Source organism: Erinaceus europaeus, chromosome 17 (genome assembly GCF_950295315.1).
Source record: "Erinaceus europaeus chromosome 17, mEriEur2.1, whole genome shotgun sequence".
NCBI classification, from domain to species: Eukaryota; Metazoa; Chordata; class Mammalia; order Eulipotyphla; family Erinaceidae; genus Erinaceus; species Erinaceus europaeus.
In genome coordinates this window covers 81890258-81909265 of record NC_080178.1, presented here as the reverse complement: position 1 = coordinate 81909265, position 19008 = coordinate 81890258, and the positions used below count along the sequence as shown (strand labels likewise).

Genomic DNA, 19008 nt, shown 5'->3' with positions numbered 1-19008 from the left:
AATTCAAGGTGAACATAGACCAGGGAGATAACCCAATGAAGAACAGAGGGTGTGCATGCAAGTGGTCTCTGGTTCAATCCGTGGTGAAACCTACACCCAAGTGGGGTGGCACTCTGCCTTCACACAGAAAAATAAATAATAAGTAACTTCTAAAAGATCAACAGAAATGATGAAGAAATGTCATTTCTGCTAGCGTGTGTCAGCAAGCCCTCTCAGACTGCATGTCCTATCCTCGCTCTGCACACACCAGGCTGATTTCTGACCCTCCACCATCCAAGCATATCCTTCCTCATGGCTTTGCTTCCTGCTTCCTCTGCCTCTGTGCTCCTCCTTCAACACTCGAGCGGCTTGTTCCTCACTTCATGGTGGTTTTTGCTCACTAGAAAGACCTTTGATAAGCCCATCACCTGAAGCAACAGGCTCAGTCACTTTATCCTCTGCTTTTATTTTTTCCACTGCACCTAGCATTTTAATCAAGGAGTTCTACACTAGAGTTCTTCCATACTTTTAGAGAAAAGACGGTTCCCATATAAACTGCTTTAAAGCAATGAAAACCCATTTCATGTCTCACTGTTATAGTAACAGACATATGTGCCTGTTAGTATCCTAAAAGGGGGGAAGGAGTCCTATAAGCCAAGTCTCATTAGTGAGTAGATAAAAAAGAAAAATCCTAAATACCATGCTTGTATTTACCCAGACAATGTGTACAGCATGCTCTATCCTTCGGGATAGAAATAAAGTACAAGTCATCCCAAGTAAGTATAAGCTTTCATCAAAGTGATTGGGAAAATTTATCCCAGTGTGATTAAAACTCCAAATGGTGAGCACATATAAAAAGAACACTCAAGAGAAGCAACAAGGAAAAGAATATAACTGGTGTCATGAAACACACACACTCATACAAATTTGATCTTGTTTCTCAATATATGTAGTAAGACAAAGAGAACTCAGAATGCCCCTGTATACACACTGCAAAGTGATTGAACTTCAGGCCTTGGAAGAAGATGCTTTGCATTTCAAGTTAAATGATAAAGCCTGTAACCATCAATGACTCAGAGCAGTAGTACAGATCTGCAAAGAACAGCTTTTCTGTTTAGGAAAAATAGTGCATTGTCTCTGCAAATGTAAACTACATCCCAGGTCAGATATTTGAGACATTGGTTTACATATGCACTATAATACTGATTTCAGGGTGGGGGAGATAGCATAATGGTTATGCAAAAAAGACTCTTCATGCTTGAGACTCCAAGGTCTCCAGTTCAATCCTCAGTATCAACATAGGCCAGAGTTGAGCAGAGCTTTGATCTATTCTTCTCACTCACTGAAGTATAATAAATAATTTTTTTTAAAAGAATACTGATTTTGTAGTACTTATCTTCAGAAAATGTGTTTAAACTATAGCTGATATCTTCATCAGAAATAGGATTTGCTTACCACATCCTTTGTGGACATGCAGCACAGAAAAACATAGAAAACGTCTTCCTGACAACCACACACACACATACACACATGCAAACTTTCAACAGAATCTTTAAATATTACATTTCCCAGTTTAGGCTTTCTGGTGGTCAGAAAACAGGCTTTTTCCCCCCCTCTTATCACTGTTCAGTGAGTACTTTCTTTAAAATTTCACCCATTTCTCTAGAAGTCATATTATATATCACTGACACTGACACAGACTTCCGAGTGCTTCCTTTCTCCAGTTCCTGACTTCTCAGTCACTTTAGGAGTACCTGGAAGGGATATTCTGGAAGCATAGAAGTTTCTACCTTACTCACTAAGTCACTGAGAAGTTTTCCCTGCTATCCAACCTGCCAAACACACATTTGTCAAAGTAATGCTCTACTTTCTTTTTTTTCTTTATTGGGAGGATAAATGGTTTACACTCAACAGTAAAATACAGTAGTTTGTATATGTGTAACATTTCTCAGTTTTCCACATAACAGTTCAACCCTCTCTACGTCCTCCTCTGCCATCATTTTCCAGGACCTGAACCCTCCTCCCAACCCGAGTCTTTTACTTTGGTGCAAAACATCAAACCCAGTCCAAGTTCTGCCTTATGTTTTCTTATTTTTCTTTTTTCCCCCCTTTTGTTGCCCTTGTTGTTTTATTGTTGTTGTAGTTATTATTGTCTTCGTTGTTGGCTAGAACAGAGAGAAATGGAGAGAGGAGGGGAAGACAGAGAGGGGGGAGAGAAAGACAGACACCTGCAGACCTGCTTCACCGCCTGTGAAGTGACTCCCCTGCAGGTGGGGAGCTGGGGGCTTGAACCAGGATCCTTACGCAGGTCCTTGTGCTTTGCACCACGTGTGCTTAACCTGCTGCGCTACCACCCGACCCCCAGTTTTCTTATTTTTCAACTTCTTTTTTTTATTATCGGTGATTTAATAATGATCGACAAGATTGTGGGATAAGAAGGGTACAATTCCCACCACCAGAGTTCTGTGTCCCATCCCCTTCATTGGAAGCTTCTCTAATAAATATATATATATAAACATTGTCAAAACCACAGGATAAGAGGGGCACAACTCCACACAAATTCCACCACCAGATCTCCATATCCCACCCCCTCCTCTGATAGCTTTCCTATTCTTTAACCCTCTGGAAGTATGGACCAAAAGATCTCTATGGGGCACAAAAAGTGGAAGGTCTGGCTTCTGTCATTGCTTCTCCACTGGACATGGGTGCTGGCAGGTGGATCCACACCCCCAGCCTGTTTCTATCTTTCCTTAATGGGGTAGGCCTCTGGGGAGGGGAAGTTCCAGGACACATTGGTGAGGTCGTCTGCCCAGGGAAGTCAGGTTGGTGTCACAGTAGTATTCTTATTTCTTTTTTTTTTCTTTTTTTAAATTTCTTTATTGGGGGAATTAATGTTCTACAGTCAACAGTAAAATACAATAGTTTGTACATGCATAACATTTCCCAGTTTCCACATAACAGGTTGTAACCTCCACTAGGTCCTCCTCTGCCATCCTGTTTCAGGACCTGAGCCCTCCCTCCTCACAAATACACACACACACACACACACACACACACACACACACACACACACACACACACCAGAGTCTTTTACTTTGGTGCAATACACTTTAATACAATTAATATTTATGGCTGAATGGACTCCATTTTAGCTTATAAAGGAAAAATAGAGGGGTTGGTGCAGTGGTGTACCTGGCTGAGTGCACATGTTACAAGGTTTAAGGACCCAGGTACCAGCCCCTGGTCCCCAGCTGCAGGTGGAAGGCTTTGCAAGTGGTGAAGCACTGTTGCAGGTGTCTCTCTGTCTCTATATATCTCCTACCCTCTTAATTTCTGACTATCTCTATCCAATAAATAAATAAGCATAATGAAAAATTTTAAAAGAAAAAATAGAGGGCCAGGTGGTGGCACACCTAGTTAAGTGCTCACATTATAGCGCTCAAGGACCCAGGTTCAAGCCCCTTCTCCCTACCTGCAGGGGGAAAGCTTCTCGAGTGGTGAAGCAGGGCTGCAGGTGTCTCTCTGTCTCTCTCCCTATCTCCTCCTCCTCTCTCAATTTCTCTGTCTCTATCCAATCATAAGTAAAAATATTTTTTAAAATAGAGTAAATATTTACTCGCATTTTTTCCTCCTTTATAAGTTTATCTGAAAGTTTTTTGTTTTGTTTTGTTTTGCCTCTAGGGTTATTGCTGGGGCTCAGTGCCTGCACTACAAATCCACTGCTCCTGGAGGCCATTTTTTCCCTTTTATTGCCCTTGTTGTTTATTGTTGTTGTTGTTACTATTGTTGCCACTACTGTTGTTGTTGGATAGGACAGAGAGAAATGGAGAGAGGAGGAGAAGACAGAGAGGGAGAGAAAGACAGACACCTGCAGACCTGCTTCACTGCCTGTGAAGCGACACTCCCTGCAGGTGGGGAGCCGGGGGCTCTAACCAGGATCCTTAAGTGAGTCCTTGTGCTTAGCACCATGTGCATTTAACCAGCTGTGCTACTGCCCAGCCCGCTCTATTATCTAGCAACCCAAATGCCATTCATATTTTAGAGACAAAAATTAATCAAGTATTGTAAAAAAGTCTGAACAAGGGGCCAGGTGGTGGTGCACCTGGTTGAGCACACATATTACAATGCATAGGGACTCAGGTTCGAGGCCCCAGTCCCCACCTGCAGGGAGAAAGCTTTGCAAGTGGGGAAGCAGTGCTGCGGGTGTCTCTCTGTCTCTCCCCCTCTTGGTTTCTGGCTGTCTCTATCCAATAAATAAAGATGATAAAAAAAATTTTTAAGTAAAAAAAAAAAGTTTGAACAAAGAAAGGTGAATAGAGGAGGCCAGAAGATAACTCACCAGTATAGTGCACACTGTCATGCTCAAGGATCCAAGTTCAAGTCCCTAGCAACACCTGAGAGCACCTGTACCAGGGGAAACTGCTGGTCCTGGGGGTGTGTCTGTCTGTCTATCTGTCTCTCTCTCTCTCTCTGGGGGAGTCCACAGGGTGCAATGTAGTCACACAGGCATGGACATCCTCGAGGAAACACTAACGAAAGACATGTCTCTGATATCTGATTACTGTAAAAAATAGCGACTAATCCCTAGCACTGCAAAAACGGTATCATCTGTTTTCCATCTACACCATGCCTCGGCCTCGCGTGAGCTTAATGTGCAGCTTGGCGATACGAGAATCCGGCATGAAGCCCAGCCAGTCTATCTCGGCGTTACTCTCGATCGCACCCTGTCATTTCACGAACATCTCATAAAAACTGCAGCAAAGGTGGGCGCGAGGAATCACATCATTGCAAGACTGGCCAGCTCCTCATGGGGCGCGAGCGCTTCCACACTGCGATCATCATCTCTGGCATTATGCTATTCCACTGCAGAATACTGTGCCCCAGTATGGTTCCGTAGCCCCCATGTCCACTTGATCGATTCCAAATTATATTCCTCCATGAGGATAATTTCTGGAACCATCCGTTCCACCCCGGTTCCATGGCTGCCAGTTCTTAGCAACATCGCCCCGCCAGATATTCGTCAGATATCATCTAAGTTCATTTCCCACGTCTACACTCGGCCGGACCTGCCAATATACGCGGATATCTTCGCCCACCCTGTCCAACGCTTGACATCTCGTCACCCAATCTGGTCCCCTACGCCTACACTGAACTTCTCTGTTCCAGACTCTTGGAAACAGAGTTGGCAGTCAGCTGAGGTCAAGAACAAACACCTCATCACAGACCCCTGCGAGCGTCAACCCGGCTCTGACCTAGCACGTTATGATTGGGCCCTCCTCAATCGCTATCGAATAGGCCATGGCCGGTGCGCCACTATGTTCTATCGCTGGGGAGCCAGAGATGACCCAAACTGCCCCTGCGGCTCCAGACAGACTATGACCCACATAGTCAATGACTGCCACCTCTCCAGATTCAAAGGAGGTCTCAAAACTTTACATCAGGCTCAACCTGACGCTGTTGACTGGCTACGGAAGAAGGGCAAACGCTAGAAGAAGAAGGCATGGAGCCCTAGGAGGTAAAGAAAAAACAGGAATGGAATTTCTTTGGATATGCACAGATATTAGCATAGCATAAGCAAAATAAGTTTGATCTTGTTGGTATTTAACTGATATATTAATGTTCCTTTGACTAAAGGTTATCACTGTAGGACAGGGCAGATAGCGTAATGGTTATGCAAAGATACTTTCATACTTGAGGCTACAAAGTCCCAGGTTCAATTACCTGTACCATCACAAGCCAGAGCTAAGAAGTATGGTTAAAAAAAAAAAGTTTATGTTCAGAACTAACATGAGTCAATGGAATAACTCTGACAGAGAAAATCTGTAGGTTTTTATTCAGGCATAAAAAGGTTTCTTATATAATGACCCTAGAAGGTACACTTACAGCAATTTTCTCAAGAAAATGAACACAGAATAGTTTTATGAAATGTAATTATGTGTAATTTTGCCCCAAAAAGCATTATTTCAGCTTTCTTTGCTAAGACTATCTCTACAAGAAAACTAAACAATCAACTCAGGCAAAAATATGTTCTATCCAAAACCTTATGTATTATCTGACATTGTGCAAAGTCGAATAATTCAGTTTCCAACTACATTTCTATAGCACACTAACAAGAGCCTAAAAGAGAATCAAATACGCTTTCTGGAAGGTAAGTTATGTCTGATTTAATTTTAAACATTTTGTCTTCGAGGTAACCTTGGTTTAGAAGCATCATTTCACACCTGGCTGAATGCGCATGTTACTACACCACACCCACCACTAACTAAGCCACCAGTACCCTTTACCAAAGCCCATCTTAGCAACACAATGCCCCCGACCTCCTCCGGTGACCTCACTTGTGCAGTGAGTCTGAAGATCACCCTCATTTCTCAGGACTTGATTACCTTGCTTTGTTTTTTATTTACCCACCGCCATGCTTGAGATTATTCTCTATTTCCACTTTTATTTTAAACCAGAGCACTGCTCAGCTCTGGCTTATGGTAGCGCTGTGGGGCTAAGCCTGACTTTCAGTGGCTGAGGCATGAAGGTCTCTGGCACGACTATCATGCTGTCTCCCTGGCAAATACTTCTTCAGCATCACTCAGGACCCCATGTTTGAGAGCCCAGCACTTCCCCAACTACTCCAGCTCTCAGGCCACTCTGCACCTCAGAAGTTTTCTCAGTGATTCTACTACATGATGGGTTTCACAGGCATTTAAAGAGCCTTTTATGATTGTTGCCAACAGGGTTGTTGCTGGAGCTTTGTGTCTGCATGGCTCCCCCCCTGACCCCCCCCCCCCCACACACACACTTTCTTTTTGATACAGACAGAAATTAAGAGGGAAGAGGGAGATAGAGAGGGAAACAGAAAGAGAGCAGCCTGCAGCCCTGCATCACCACTCAGGAAGCTTTCTTCCTATAGGTGGGGACCAGGGGCTTGAACCTGGGTCCTTGCTCACTGTGAAATTTGCACTTTGCTCGGTGCCCCACTGCCAGTCCCCATCTATTTATTTATTTAGTATTGCTTTTTTTTTTTATCCGAGCAGTGCTCAGCTCTGGTTTATGGTGGTGTGGGGGATTGAACCTGGGACTTTGGAGCCTCAGGTATGAGAATCTCTTTGCATAACAATTATGCTGCCTAACCCTGATCTCCCAACCCCTATTTAAAGAACATTTCAAATGAAATGTGACTTTCCTTGGTAAGCAGAAAGAACTCAAAGTAGATTAAGTTCAAATTTCCTCAGCAGTGACTTCAACTATCTGATCACAGATACTTTAAATGCAAAGTATATATTTGATGTCTCTCCACAAAAATGGTCAGATTGCTATAAAGACAGGAAACAAGGTGGATGAAAACATTGGATGTTCTTAATAAATAGTGGATTTTATTATTCTTATGAAATGCTCCCATAACCCAATGGGTGGCAGCATCAAAAATATTTTATGGATCATAATTCCCATATCTAACATCCCAAGTATTGTACAACATCGTTCAGAGGCAGGAACACTCAAAACTAGGTGAGAACACAACCAGCTAGGCCTTTGCTCTAGAGATGCACAGTCTGTGGTGGAGGGAAGGCTTACTGAACCCACCCACAGACAGCTTCTTGTATGCTAAATTGTGAATGACACAAGTACTCTAGACTAGCAGATATGAACAATTTGTTTTAAAATATATAAAGCTGAGTATAAAGTAAAATAGTCGGAGAGCCAGGCGGTAGCGCAGTGGGTTAAGCACACGTGGAGGGTTAACACAAGGACTGGCATAAGGATCCCAGTTCGAGCCCCCGGCTCCCCACCTGCAGGGGAGTCGATTCACAAGCGGTGAAGCAGGTCTGCAGGTGTCTGTCTTTCTTTCCCCCTCTCTGTCTTCCCCTCCTCTCTCCATTTCTCTCTGTCCTATCCAACAATGATGACATCAATAACAACAATAATAATAACTACAACAGTAAAAAAAAAAGCAGGGCAACAAAAAGGGAATAAATAAAATATAAAAATATAAAAAAAATAAAGTAAAATAGTCTACCTAGCGAAGCCTAATAGTATTTCAAAATATTGCTAGTCTACATTACACCTTAATAACTGGTTGAGAAAGGAATGATATGTATATTGTCAGATTTCAGAGAAAGAAGGCATCTGTGTCCACAGATTTATTTAGTGAAATTTCAAAACCTTGCAATGGAACTGTAAAAACAATGTGATTAAAATCGATAGAGCACATCATTTGCTGATACTGTTGCCCAAGAAAAGGCAATAAGCCCTAGGCATGTTATTACTAGATTACACAATTTCACTGACAAGTTCAAGATTCTTTTAAGGCAGCAGAAATAGAGAGGATTACTTTTCTAGAGCCACAGGATTTGTCTCTTCAATTAAAAGGAAATTACCACATCTATTCTTTTATGACCGAGATTAAGCATGTCCTCTGTGCCACTTTAAAAATAATATTAAAATTTCCCTTATCACCTAAAAGCAATATTGACAATGCCCCTGATTAAAATTAAACTGAGCTCCTTTTGCTTAACAGTACTGTATCCAACCACACGTGCACCAAACAAATACTAGAACAGCTTCAGGAACAGTGGTCGTAAGATTACTATTATTATTACAACATTAAAGTCCAAAAATATATTTATTCTATGCTTATTGTAAAGTTTCCTAGCTTTCTCTAAGCCCCCCGACATATATCCACAGCTTGCACACTCACTCCATCCTGCTGCTCCTCTCACCATAAACCCTACTCTTACTGAAGACCCCAGCAGACATCCTCTTCTCTGAAATTGTCTCAGTTTACTCACTTAATGCTGGTTGGATGCCTGCCTCTCCTATGTGCTCTCCACTTGCTCCATCACACTCTAAATCGCACTTGATGATTTTATCTGCACTCCTCATTCTATTCAAAGTTTTCTGAAGGCATCTCTTGTTATTAATTACTTAGAGAAAGAGTGACAAACAGAAATGTACTTTTAGAAGGAGTATTGTGCCTATAGTATGGAAAATTTATGGAAGGCAGACAAGAGATGAACATAATAGAAAATATTGTAACAGTGTAAACTAGATGCTCCTAAAACATACAGCCTTACAACCCAAGGCTGGCTCAATACAGTTAAAAACATGGCATTCTCTGATCTCCACAAAGTATACTTCTCATTTCAAGTACAAGTATTCATTTAAAGTCTTCTCTTTCTAGAAAATACATGGAAAGGCACTTTTTTTTTAAAGGCACAAAGGCACATTTTTAAAAAATTTTATTTATTTTCCCTTTTGTTGCCTGTGTTGTTTTTATTGTTGTAGTTATTATTGTTATTATTGATGTCACTGTTGTTGGATAGGGCAGAGAGATGGAGAGAAGAGAGGAAGACAGAGAGGGAGAGAGAAAGACAGACACCTGCAGACCTGCTTCACCACCTGTGAAGCGACTCCCCTGCAGGTGGGGAGCCGGGGACTGGAACTGGGATCCTGACGCCGGTCCCTGCGCTTTGCACCATCTGTGCTTCACCCGCTGCGCTACCGCCCACCTCCCTCAAAGGCGCATTTTTTATTTTGTTCATTTATTCATTATTTATTTTATTTTGTTCATTTATTATTATTGGGCAGACAGAGAGAAACTGAAGCAGAAGGGGACATAGAGCAGGAGAGGGGAAGAGGCGCACTGCTTCTCCGCTTATGAAGCTTCCCCTGCGCGTGGCAATGTGCACTCGGCCACCAGGCTTCAGAAAGGCACGTTTTTCCACTTTGTAGTTATTTCTAGTGAGAGACTTCCATCTACCTAGAGTTAACTTCTATTCCATTACTTTGAATGTGTGACAATATATCTTTTCAATTTTTCAAGGAAATCAACACTTCAAACAACATTTAGGCAATGAAAATATACCTATATAAGATAGGTATAGAGTTAAAAGAAATATTCATAAATCACTTTTCAGTAGGCTCCAGGAATAATGTTCTAATGACCTCATAATCCTCATTTATGACAAAATACCAGTGAGATAAGACACCTGAAGAGGTTTTAGGCAGAGTGGAAAACAGTTTGTGACAAGAACTGGCAGGAGCCAGAGTAGAGCAGACCGCTGAGTGGCTCCCAGTGCTCTCAAAGCTCCTGACATGCTCATTATAATGCAGGAGCACAGGGACATCACCCTACTACAGGACTCACAGGCTAACAGGCCATGGACCCCTCCCCTGGAGCAGCCAGGCAGGCTCCACCTCTCTGCCACACACAACTTCCTTCCCCCTAGGGTGGCAAGCCTCCTTCACTTGCTGCCAGCATGCGGTTGGGTTCCTTCCTCTGCAAAGCCAAGAAGAGGCTTCCACCTCGAGTGCGGGTCCCCACGAAGCAGCAGCAATGTTACAAATTTACATACAAAATATAAAAATGGAATTCTAGGAAGTGATCAAAGCAAGCTGCTCATAAAGGATTAAATGTGTACACAATTCCTTCTGCACCAAGGCTACTAAAATCACAGGTTCCGATTAAGTTGTAGACCTTCTTTCTTTCAAGTAGGTGATGCTTACAGATAAAACAGACTATCGAATTTCACAGTAAAGTATTTTTCCACTGGACTAGCAATCTACAAATTAAGTCTCCTTAATTTCAAGTGATTTTATCCATGTTTCCCTTGATAGTTATACTTTGCTCTGTAACTAGTAGGAGATCATACAGCCAAATGTGATTTCCTTTCTTTATAGTTTGTATTTATTGTGTACCTGATTTATGTAAGATAGGGGCTGGTCCATGGCACACACAACCATGTCCAAGGACATCCTAAAGTCAAGAATCTGGTCTCATCCCTACTCTTGACACCTGACTCCTTTTCATGATTTCATTTCCTTTTCCATTATCACATGAATCACTCACACTCACACTCACACACACACACACACACACTCACACACACACTCACACACACAGCAGTGGTTGTGCCTCAGGTACTAGCAGAAATAAATATAATCCTCCTCTGGAGGAAGATAACATTTTGCTGGACCTCATATAATTTCTTTTTTTTAATCATTTTTATTTATTTATTATTGGATACAGACAGAAAGAAATTGAGAGGGGAGGGGTAGATAGAGAAGGAGAGAGAGAGGAGACCTGCAGCACTGCTCTACCGCTCATGAAGCTTCCTCCCCTACAGGTGGGGACCAGGGACTTGAACCTGGATCCTTGTGCACTACAGTGTGTTCACTTAACCATGTGCGCCACCACTTGGCCCCTGGCACTATAACCATAACAGCTCACCTGAGCAGTGTAGCTCCTTTGTTACGTGCAAGACCCTAGTTCAAGTGTGCCCCCCCAGGGGAAAATGGTGCTGTGGCCTTCCTCTCTCTCTCTCTCTCTCTCTCTTCCATCTGAAAAACTCGGCCTGGAGAGGAGAAATCCAGGAGATGACAAAACTAGCTTAATGCTTGGAACATAAAAAATATAATGCATAAAGTGGACAAAAACAAATAAAACCAGGAATAAATTTTTTGTGGTTCTGAACATTAAAGTTACTGACACGAGCTTTAAATAACAGTGAGGGAGGAGTGGTCAAGATAAAGTTGCTTGAGAACTGAAAGCTATATTTTAAAAAGAAACAAAGGAAATCCAAGGACTGAAAAAGTGTAATTTTAAAAGTTTAAAACTGAGAAGTGAACATAAGAGCGAATTAGACATACCTGAATTAGAAGTCAGAAAAAAAAAAATCCAGATTGAATCAAGGAGAAAAATAATGAATACAGAAGAAATACATATAAGAAACATGTTAACCATGATGCAACATTTTATAATACATGTAACTGCAATCCCAGGAGAAGAGAACGTGATGAGTTATACACTATGATCAAGAATCACCTCTGGCATGCAGGGTAACTCAACAAGTGCAAATCAGAGCACTGACATAAGAAAAGACAAATACCATGTGATCCTCCTAACAAATGCAAAATAAAACATAAAAATAAAGCTTGGAGCATCTCTAGACCGTGCAAGCCATGTTATCTGAGGGGGTGCAGTAGGTCGCCTTCCTTCTACATGTGAGGTACTCTCAGCTGAGCACCTGGCACCACATATGATGGATGGGTCAGTGATCTGCTTTATCCATCCACTTGTGTGTCTTTCCTTATAAAAGTATTAATAAGTTTTCGTGTTTTATTTTTTTTAACCACAGCACTGCTCAGCTCTGGCTTACGGTGGTATGAGGTACAGGGGCCTGAGCCTGGGGCTTTGGAACCTCAGGCATGAGAGTTTCTTTGCATAACATACGTGCTATTCACTCTGCCCCTAAATAATGAAAATTTTGAATATTTGAAAGTGAAACAATTCCACTCATAACAACAACATCAAAATCTGTAAAACATTTAGTAGTAAGTTTAACCAAGACTTGTCCACTGAAAACTATAACAAACTGAAAAGGGCACAGATGGAAAGATAGTCTATGCTCATTAATTAGAACAATTCCATTGTTGAAACGTCTATTTTAAAGTGTGCAATCCCTATCAATACCCCAAACACATACTATGATATAATTTGATATATATACATGCCTGTGAAATGACAACCACAATCAATTTACGGTCACGTTAGTGATGGAACTACTCTGAGAAATGCTTCGTGAGGCGATTTCATCACTGTTGAGCACTGTTGAATGCACTCTCCCAGGTCTTGAGGGTACGGCCTACCACACCTAGGGACACTAGCATCGCAAAAGTGCTCTGTTGTTGATGAAAGTCTAGTTACATCTATCACGTCACGTGGTTGGAGAGGGGTGGGGAGAGAAGCAGGGGAGTGTGGAAAGAGAACTTTGGGGATCTGCTTTCTAAGTAACTCTCAAAAATACAATATTTATCTTATATCTGGAAATCTGTCCCTTTTGATAACCTTCACTCAACCTGTAACCTCTGACAGCCAGAAACAATCTGTTCTGTTTCTGAGTTCAGTTTCCTGAAATTTCACATCTAAGTGAGATCATTCTATACTTGTCTTCCTCTGCCTAACATCTTTCACTTAGTAGTAAGTAACCTCAAGGCTTATCCAAGTTGTCACAAGTGGCAGACTTGCCTTCAGTTTTATGACTCCAGTGTGTTTATCTTCTTTATCCATTTATCTGCCGACAGACACTGAGTTTGTTTCAGCATCTTGGCTGTGAATATGGAGATGCAGCTATCTCTCTGATATCCTATTTCATTTCCTTTCGGTGTATACACAGAAGTGGGACTTCTAGGTCATATGGGAATTCTATTTCAAAATAATTAACAGTAGAATTCAACACATTTCTCTCAATATATGACAAAGGGAAGAAAAGAAAAAAAAAAAAAAAAAAAAAAAGGCTGACAAGAGACCAGGAAGTGGTAGAGCGGATAAAGAACCGGACTCTCAACCATAAGACCCTGAATTCAAGCACTGGGCACTGCACCCAGCAAAGTGATGTTTTGGTGTTCTCTCTCATAAACAAAAAATCTTTAAAAAACTGACCAATAAAAAATTAATAAGGATGCAAGTTTGAACAGTGACTTTGCTTGGTTGGTCTAATTTTCTAGTGTACAGCAGAACATCCCTAAATAGCAAAATACATATCTTCCCAGGCACATGAAGTACATATGACCTTGGACTGGGAGAAAGGAAATCTTCACAAAGCTCATTGGAACAAATAACATTCAAAATGAGCTCTCTGACCACAGTTTAGTTATGTTAAAAACCAACTAAAGAGAAAAACATGCCACTGAATTTGAAAAATTAAGTAACAGTCTCCTAAAAGAAAAACTTCCTTTGATGTATTGCACCAAAGTAAAGGACTTGGGGGTCTTCAGGTCCTGATACGTGATGGTGGAGGAGGACCTAGGCTAAGATGAGAGCGTTTCGCACAAAACTGAGATTTTACACATGTACCAACAACTGTATCTACCATAAACCACTAATCCCCCAATAAAAAAAAAGAAAAAAAGAAAAAGTAAGACTTCCAGGTACAACGTAAGTCAAGATGCTAGATATGGGGACTCTTAGTAAGTGATAAAGCATCACATATTTTAAGTGACTAAAAAAAAAAGAGGTGATAAACAGACATATAGTGATGATTACTTTTTAATGTGTATAAATGTTGAATTATTTTTTTTAATTTTTTAATATTTGATTTATTCCCTAACCCTTGTTTTTTCATTGTCATAGCTATTATTGTTGCTGTTAGTGATATCGTTGTTGTTGGACAGGACAGAGAGAAATGGAGAGAGGAGGGAAGACAGAGAGGGGGAGAGAGAGACAGACACCTGCAGACCTGCTTCACCACCTGTGAAGCGACTCCCCTGCAGGTGGGGAGCCGGGGGCTCGAACCGGGATCCTTAAGCCGGTCCTTGTGCTTTGCGCCACATGCGCTTAACCCGCTGCGCTACTGCCCGACTCCCAAATGTTGAATTATTATGTTACATGACTGACACTAAAATAATGCTTTATGTCAATACACTTCAAAAAAATTAATCTTCCAATAAGCTTTGTCACATAGTTACAAAGGACACTAGAGACTATTTTAAAATACCACATTATCAAAGACTGTGATATCTAGGCAATGACTCTTACAAAGGGAAATTTATCTTAAAGCAGAAAAAGAAAGACAAAAATCAGTGGACTATGAATCTCTTAAAATATATTATTTAGGCGGTCGGGCAGTGGCGCACCGTGGTGCAAAGCTTGAGGGCCGGCACAGGGATCAAAGTTTGGGCCCCCAGCTCCCCACCTGCAGTGAAGCAGGTCTGCAGGTGTCTGTCTTTCTCTCCCCCCTCTGTCTTCCCCTCCTCTCTCCATTTCTCTCTGTCCTGTCCAACAACAATGGCAGCAGCAACACTGGAGAAAAAGACAGCCTCCAAGAACAGTGGATTTGTGGTGCTGACACCGAGCCCCAGTAACAGCCCATGAGGCAAAAACAATTTTTTAATAAAAATAAAAGATATTTAAATATATATATTATTTTTAAAAGAATAGTAAACTAAACCTCTAAAAAACTGGCCATGACATTGTTTTCAGGAATGTATTTGAAAACTTGAATACAAAGGCAAGAGAATATTAGCAAAAATAAACAAATGGGATCATATCAAATTTCGGAATATTTTCAAAAAATTGTTGAATACCAGCAACAAGGTATAGATATAATGCACACATTTTTAACTACACCATTAACAATGTGTCAGATTTTATTTCAACTGCTATGAAAGTTATTATAATAATATGCAAATAGTTGACATTTATAAAAAAGTGAATAAAATCATTTTGTGATTTTATCAGAATATAATATAGATCAATCTTGTCATGTTTGTACACAAAATTTCTGAGATTGATGTCTGCTCTTGAAAGAATTCTAATAATGTTTCAAATGCTATGAGCCTTTTTAAAAAATATTTATTTGTTTACTCCCTTTTGTTGCCCTTGTTGTTGTAGCCTTGTTATGGTTATCATTGTTATTGTTGATGTCGTTCGTTGTTGGATAGGACAGAGAGAAATGGAAAGAGGAGGGGAAGACAGAGGGGGGAGAGAAAGACAGACACCTGCAGACCTGCTTCACCGCCTGTGAAGCGACTCCCCTGCAGGTGGGAGCCGGGGCTTGAACCGGGATCCTTACGCCAGACCTTGCTCTTTGCTCCACCTGCGCTTAACCCATTGCGCTACCGCCCAACTCCCTGAGCCTGTTTTTTATTAGTTGAAAATGTTCCCATTATTAAGACATCCTTCAAATAACCTAACTCTCACCTTTGGGGAGGGATTTTACACATTATCACCATTTTACCATGATATCAATTCCAAATCAGTGACTCAATACATAACAAAAATTATATTTTTAAATGTGCATATTTATATTATTATTTAAAAGTAAAAAATACATTCATAGTTCTAAGCAAAAAGAAAAACTGCACAAGAAAATACAAATTCGTATGTCTGTTCTAGGCAGAAGAAGAAATGCATACGGAAATTTCTTATGTGGGCAGAAAAGGTTAAACAGCAAACCCCAGTGAGACCAAAAAAAGGGGGTGGGTGGGGGGGCAGCCTGCTGCCTGCTTCCTGCTTGCTGGTGTAGAACTAACCACAGAGAAGAGGCACTAAAGTGACAAGGAAAAGGTTGGCCAGTCACATTACACAGTTTTTCTCACCATCACATTAACAAACCCTGAACATGAAAGGAACTCTGTATACACCTGGGAGAGGAAAACATACCAACCGTCAAAGGGAAGGAAGTCAGCAGTTCACACAACAAAACTGGGCACCCTGGCAGGGGTTAGAAAGAGCAGCTGGGGAAGGTGACGTGATAAAAATGAAGCAGGCTGGGGAATTAGCCTGGAGTTGCTAAAGGAGGGGCGTGCCAGGTTCTAGCAAAGCGGCAGCCCTTCAGAGGGCACGATGGTTCCTGGCAGGCACAACATATGTGTCTTTCCTTTCCTTACATGCTGTAACAGGAAGCACGTTGAGCCTTGATATGCCAGAGGGACTTCCATTTAGGCATGCTTTCTCTTGGCTGCTCTATGATATGCCTGCACTCACACCACCTGGGCAGGAAGACAGAATCGCTGCTATGTAATCGAGAATGTTTGTCCAGGTCGGCTGGGTTAAGTTTATCATCAAAATAAGCTAATTCCAAATTTTACTTACCACAGCAGCTTTTAGAACTAATAAGTCTAGTTTTTTCCTAGACACTGTGAATCTCAAACAAATGTGTTTGCGCATTTTCTTTTTCTTTCTTTCTTTTTTTTTTTTTTTACAAATATTCACACTGTAATAAGCCCTAAAGCTTTTTTGTTGTGTTGCGGCCTCTGGGAACCCATCTCGGTGGTGCTGGTGGACCTGGGTAGGTTTTGTTTTTTTAATCTATTTATTTATTCCCTTTTGTTGCCCTTGTTGTTTTATTGTCATAGTTGTTGTTGTTGTTGATGTCATCATTGTTGGATAGGACAGAGAGAAATGGAGAGAGGAGGGTAAAACAGAGGGGGAGAGAAAGACAGAGATTTTAGTACTTGCATGCATCAGAATGCCAAAATGGCCCCCAATCCAGCACAACTCCCTCCTCAACACTGAGAGCCACAATTGCAGGGATTTATGAATTATAGCTCATTTGCAGGGTACTGAGCTTCCATTTTTGAATAAAATGGAAAATGCAAGAGTATAGCACTTGCCACAAAGGTATTGTTTCTTCAAATTGGATTCATAGGTGCATCTGGTTGAATAAGAAAGAGATGCAAAGGAATTATTTTCATTCTGAAATCTGAGTCAAAATGTTTGAAAGTCACTGTCCTACGGAATTAGAAATGCAACTCTAAAGTATGTCAAACCATCATCCACTGAAAACAACTAGGTGACCTGTGGTTCCAGTGGGCATTATACTATTTTGAGTGGCACATGGTCCACTCACAATGAAATTGCTATTGCTAGAGTAGAGCAGAAACAAAAATATGTCTCTATTGATCTTTTTGAGACCAGGGACTATTAAGAGGTAGCTTTTGAAAGGGCCCTGAACACTGCTAGGTGTCTAGGAAAATGTAAAATATTGAATAAAATGTTTAGAAATGAGAAGATTGCAAGTATTTCCCTGGGACACTGGAATTCTCTAAGCACCTTAGAAAAATCTCAGGTGAAGAAAGATATGGAAACTCACCCCCAGACAGGGCATGAAGCTGAATTTTAGAAAAATTGTCTCTTTTACATAAGAAGACAAAAAATAAAATAAAGTAAAAATAAGTGGTATATATGCCCTGATTGCTTGGCTGCGGAAGTGTCACTTTACTCTCAATACTGTCTGGTGCTGTCCTCTATTCTTGTCTCAGCTTCCTTACAAGAAACAAGGGCAATCCAGATAAGCAGTTTAAGGACTTACTATCCAAAATATTAACTAAATGATTTTCATATCTGAACCAATGAAAAAACCAAGTCAATGAAAAAATTGCAAAAGTATCACTAGGTTTTGCACTACCTCTCCCCAAGCTACAGAAGACAGGAAATTGTCTTCTCAGACAGGTTCTAACTTGGGGTTTATACCTGAGAACAAAAGTGAAGAAACATACTAAGGCTGCCTCCCAAAATGAGGGCAGTGGGCTGCTATCACCTTGGCTGGAGACCGCCGCTTCCTCCTGGGAGACAATCTGACACACACAAAGACGAGGCGTCAGTTCTGTCAGACCATAATTCCTGCCCTAGCCCAGCAGTCTCCATAGAACTTAATCCTACCAGGTGGCCTTCACCAGCTGACACTGAACATGCAACGCATTCTCATGCCTCTTTCTTGAATACTGGCACGTTTGAAAAGTCATGACAGGTTTTCTTTTTTTTAATTTAAATTTTTTACTTATTTATTTTCATGATGTTTTATTTTATTAGTGATTTATTACTGATTTACAAAGTTATGAGATAACATAGGTATAATTACACATGATTCCCAGCACCAAAATTTTGTCACCTTTCCCTCCACTGGAAACTACAGCAGTTCTCCCAAAGTTACAGATAGAGGCTGACTATTATTTCTATAGCTATCTATCTCTTGTTGTATATATTTGGCAATTTTTTCTATCATCCTGCCTCTATCCTTTTTCTTTTTTTTAAATTTATTTATAAAATAAAAAACAGAAAATATCAACAAAACCATAGAATAAGGGGTGAAATTCCACATATTTCCCACCACCAAAGTTATATCCCATCCCCTCCATTGGAAACTTTCCTATTCTTTATCTCTCTGGGAGCATGGACCCACGATCATTATGGGGTGCCAAAGGTGGAAGGTCTGGCTTCTGTAATTGCTTCTCTAATGGACATGGGCATTGACAGGTTGATCCATACTCCCAGTCTGTCCCTATCTTTCCCTACTGAGGCAGGGCTCTGGGGAGGTGGGGTTCCAGGGTACACTGGTGAGGTAATCTGTCTGGGGGAGTCAGGCTGGCATGACATTTTTTTCTATAGAAAAATGCATCATGACTTTTCAGACAACCTAATAGAAACATATAGTTAGGGAAAATAGGGGATTTTATGAAAAAAGAACAAAAGAAATAGTGAAAAGGTACTCAAAGAAAACAGAAGACCAAGAGCAGAACTAGATAAATAGGCAGATATAG

At 41.0% G+C, this 19008-nt stretch overlaps 1 protein-coding gene across 1 annotated transcript in view; it reads right to left on the bottom strand.

Annotated features, from left to right (window-relative positions):
* STK33 (serine/threonine kinase 33) overlaps positions 1–8806 on the bottom strand; it is a 110221-nt gene extending 101415 nt beyond the window's left edge. Inside the window, exon 1 of the mRNA XM_060177221.1 lies at positions 8757–8806. The gene's annotated coding sequence lies outside the window, so the exon portion shown is untranslated. The remainder of the gene's footprint in view (positions 1–8756) is intronic.
* Between the last annotated feature and the right edge of the window lie 10202 nt (positions 8807–19008).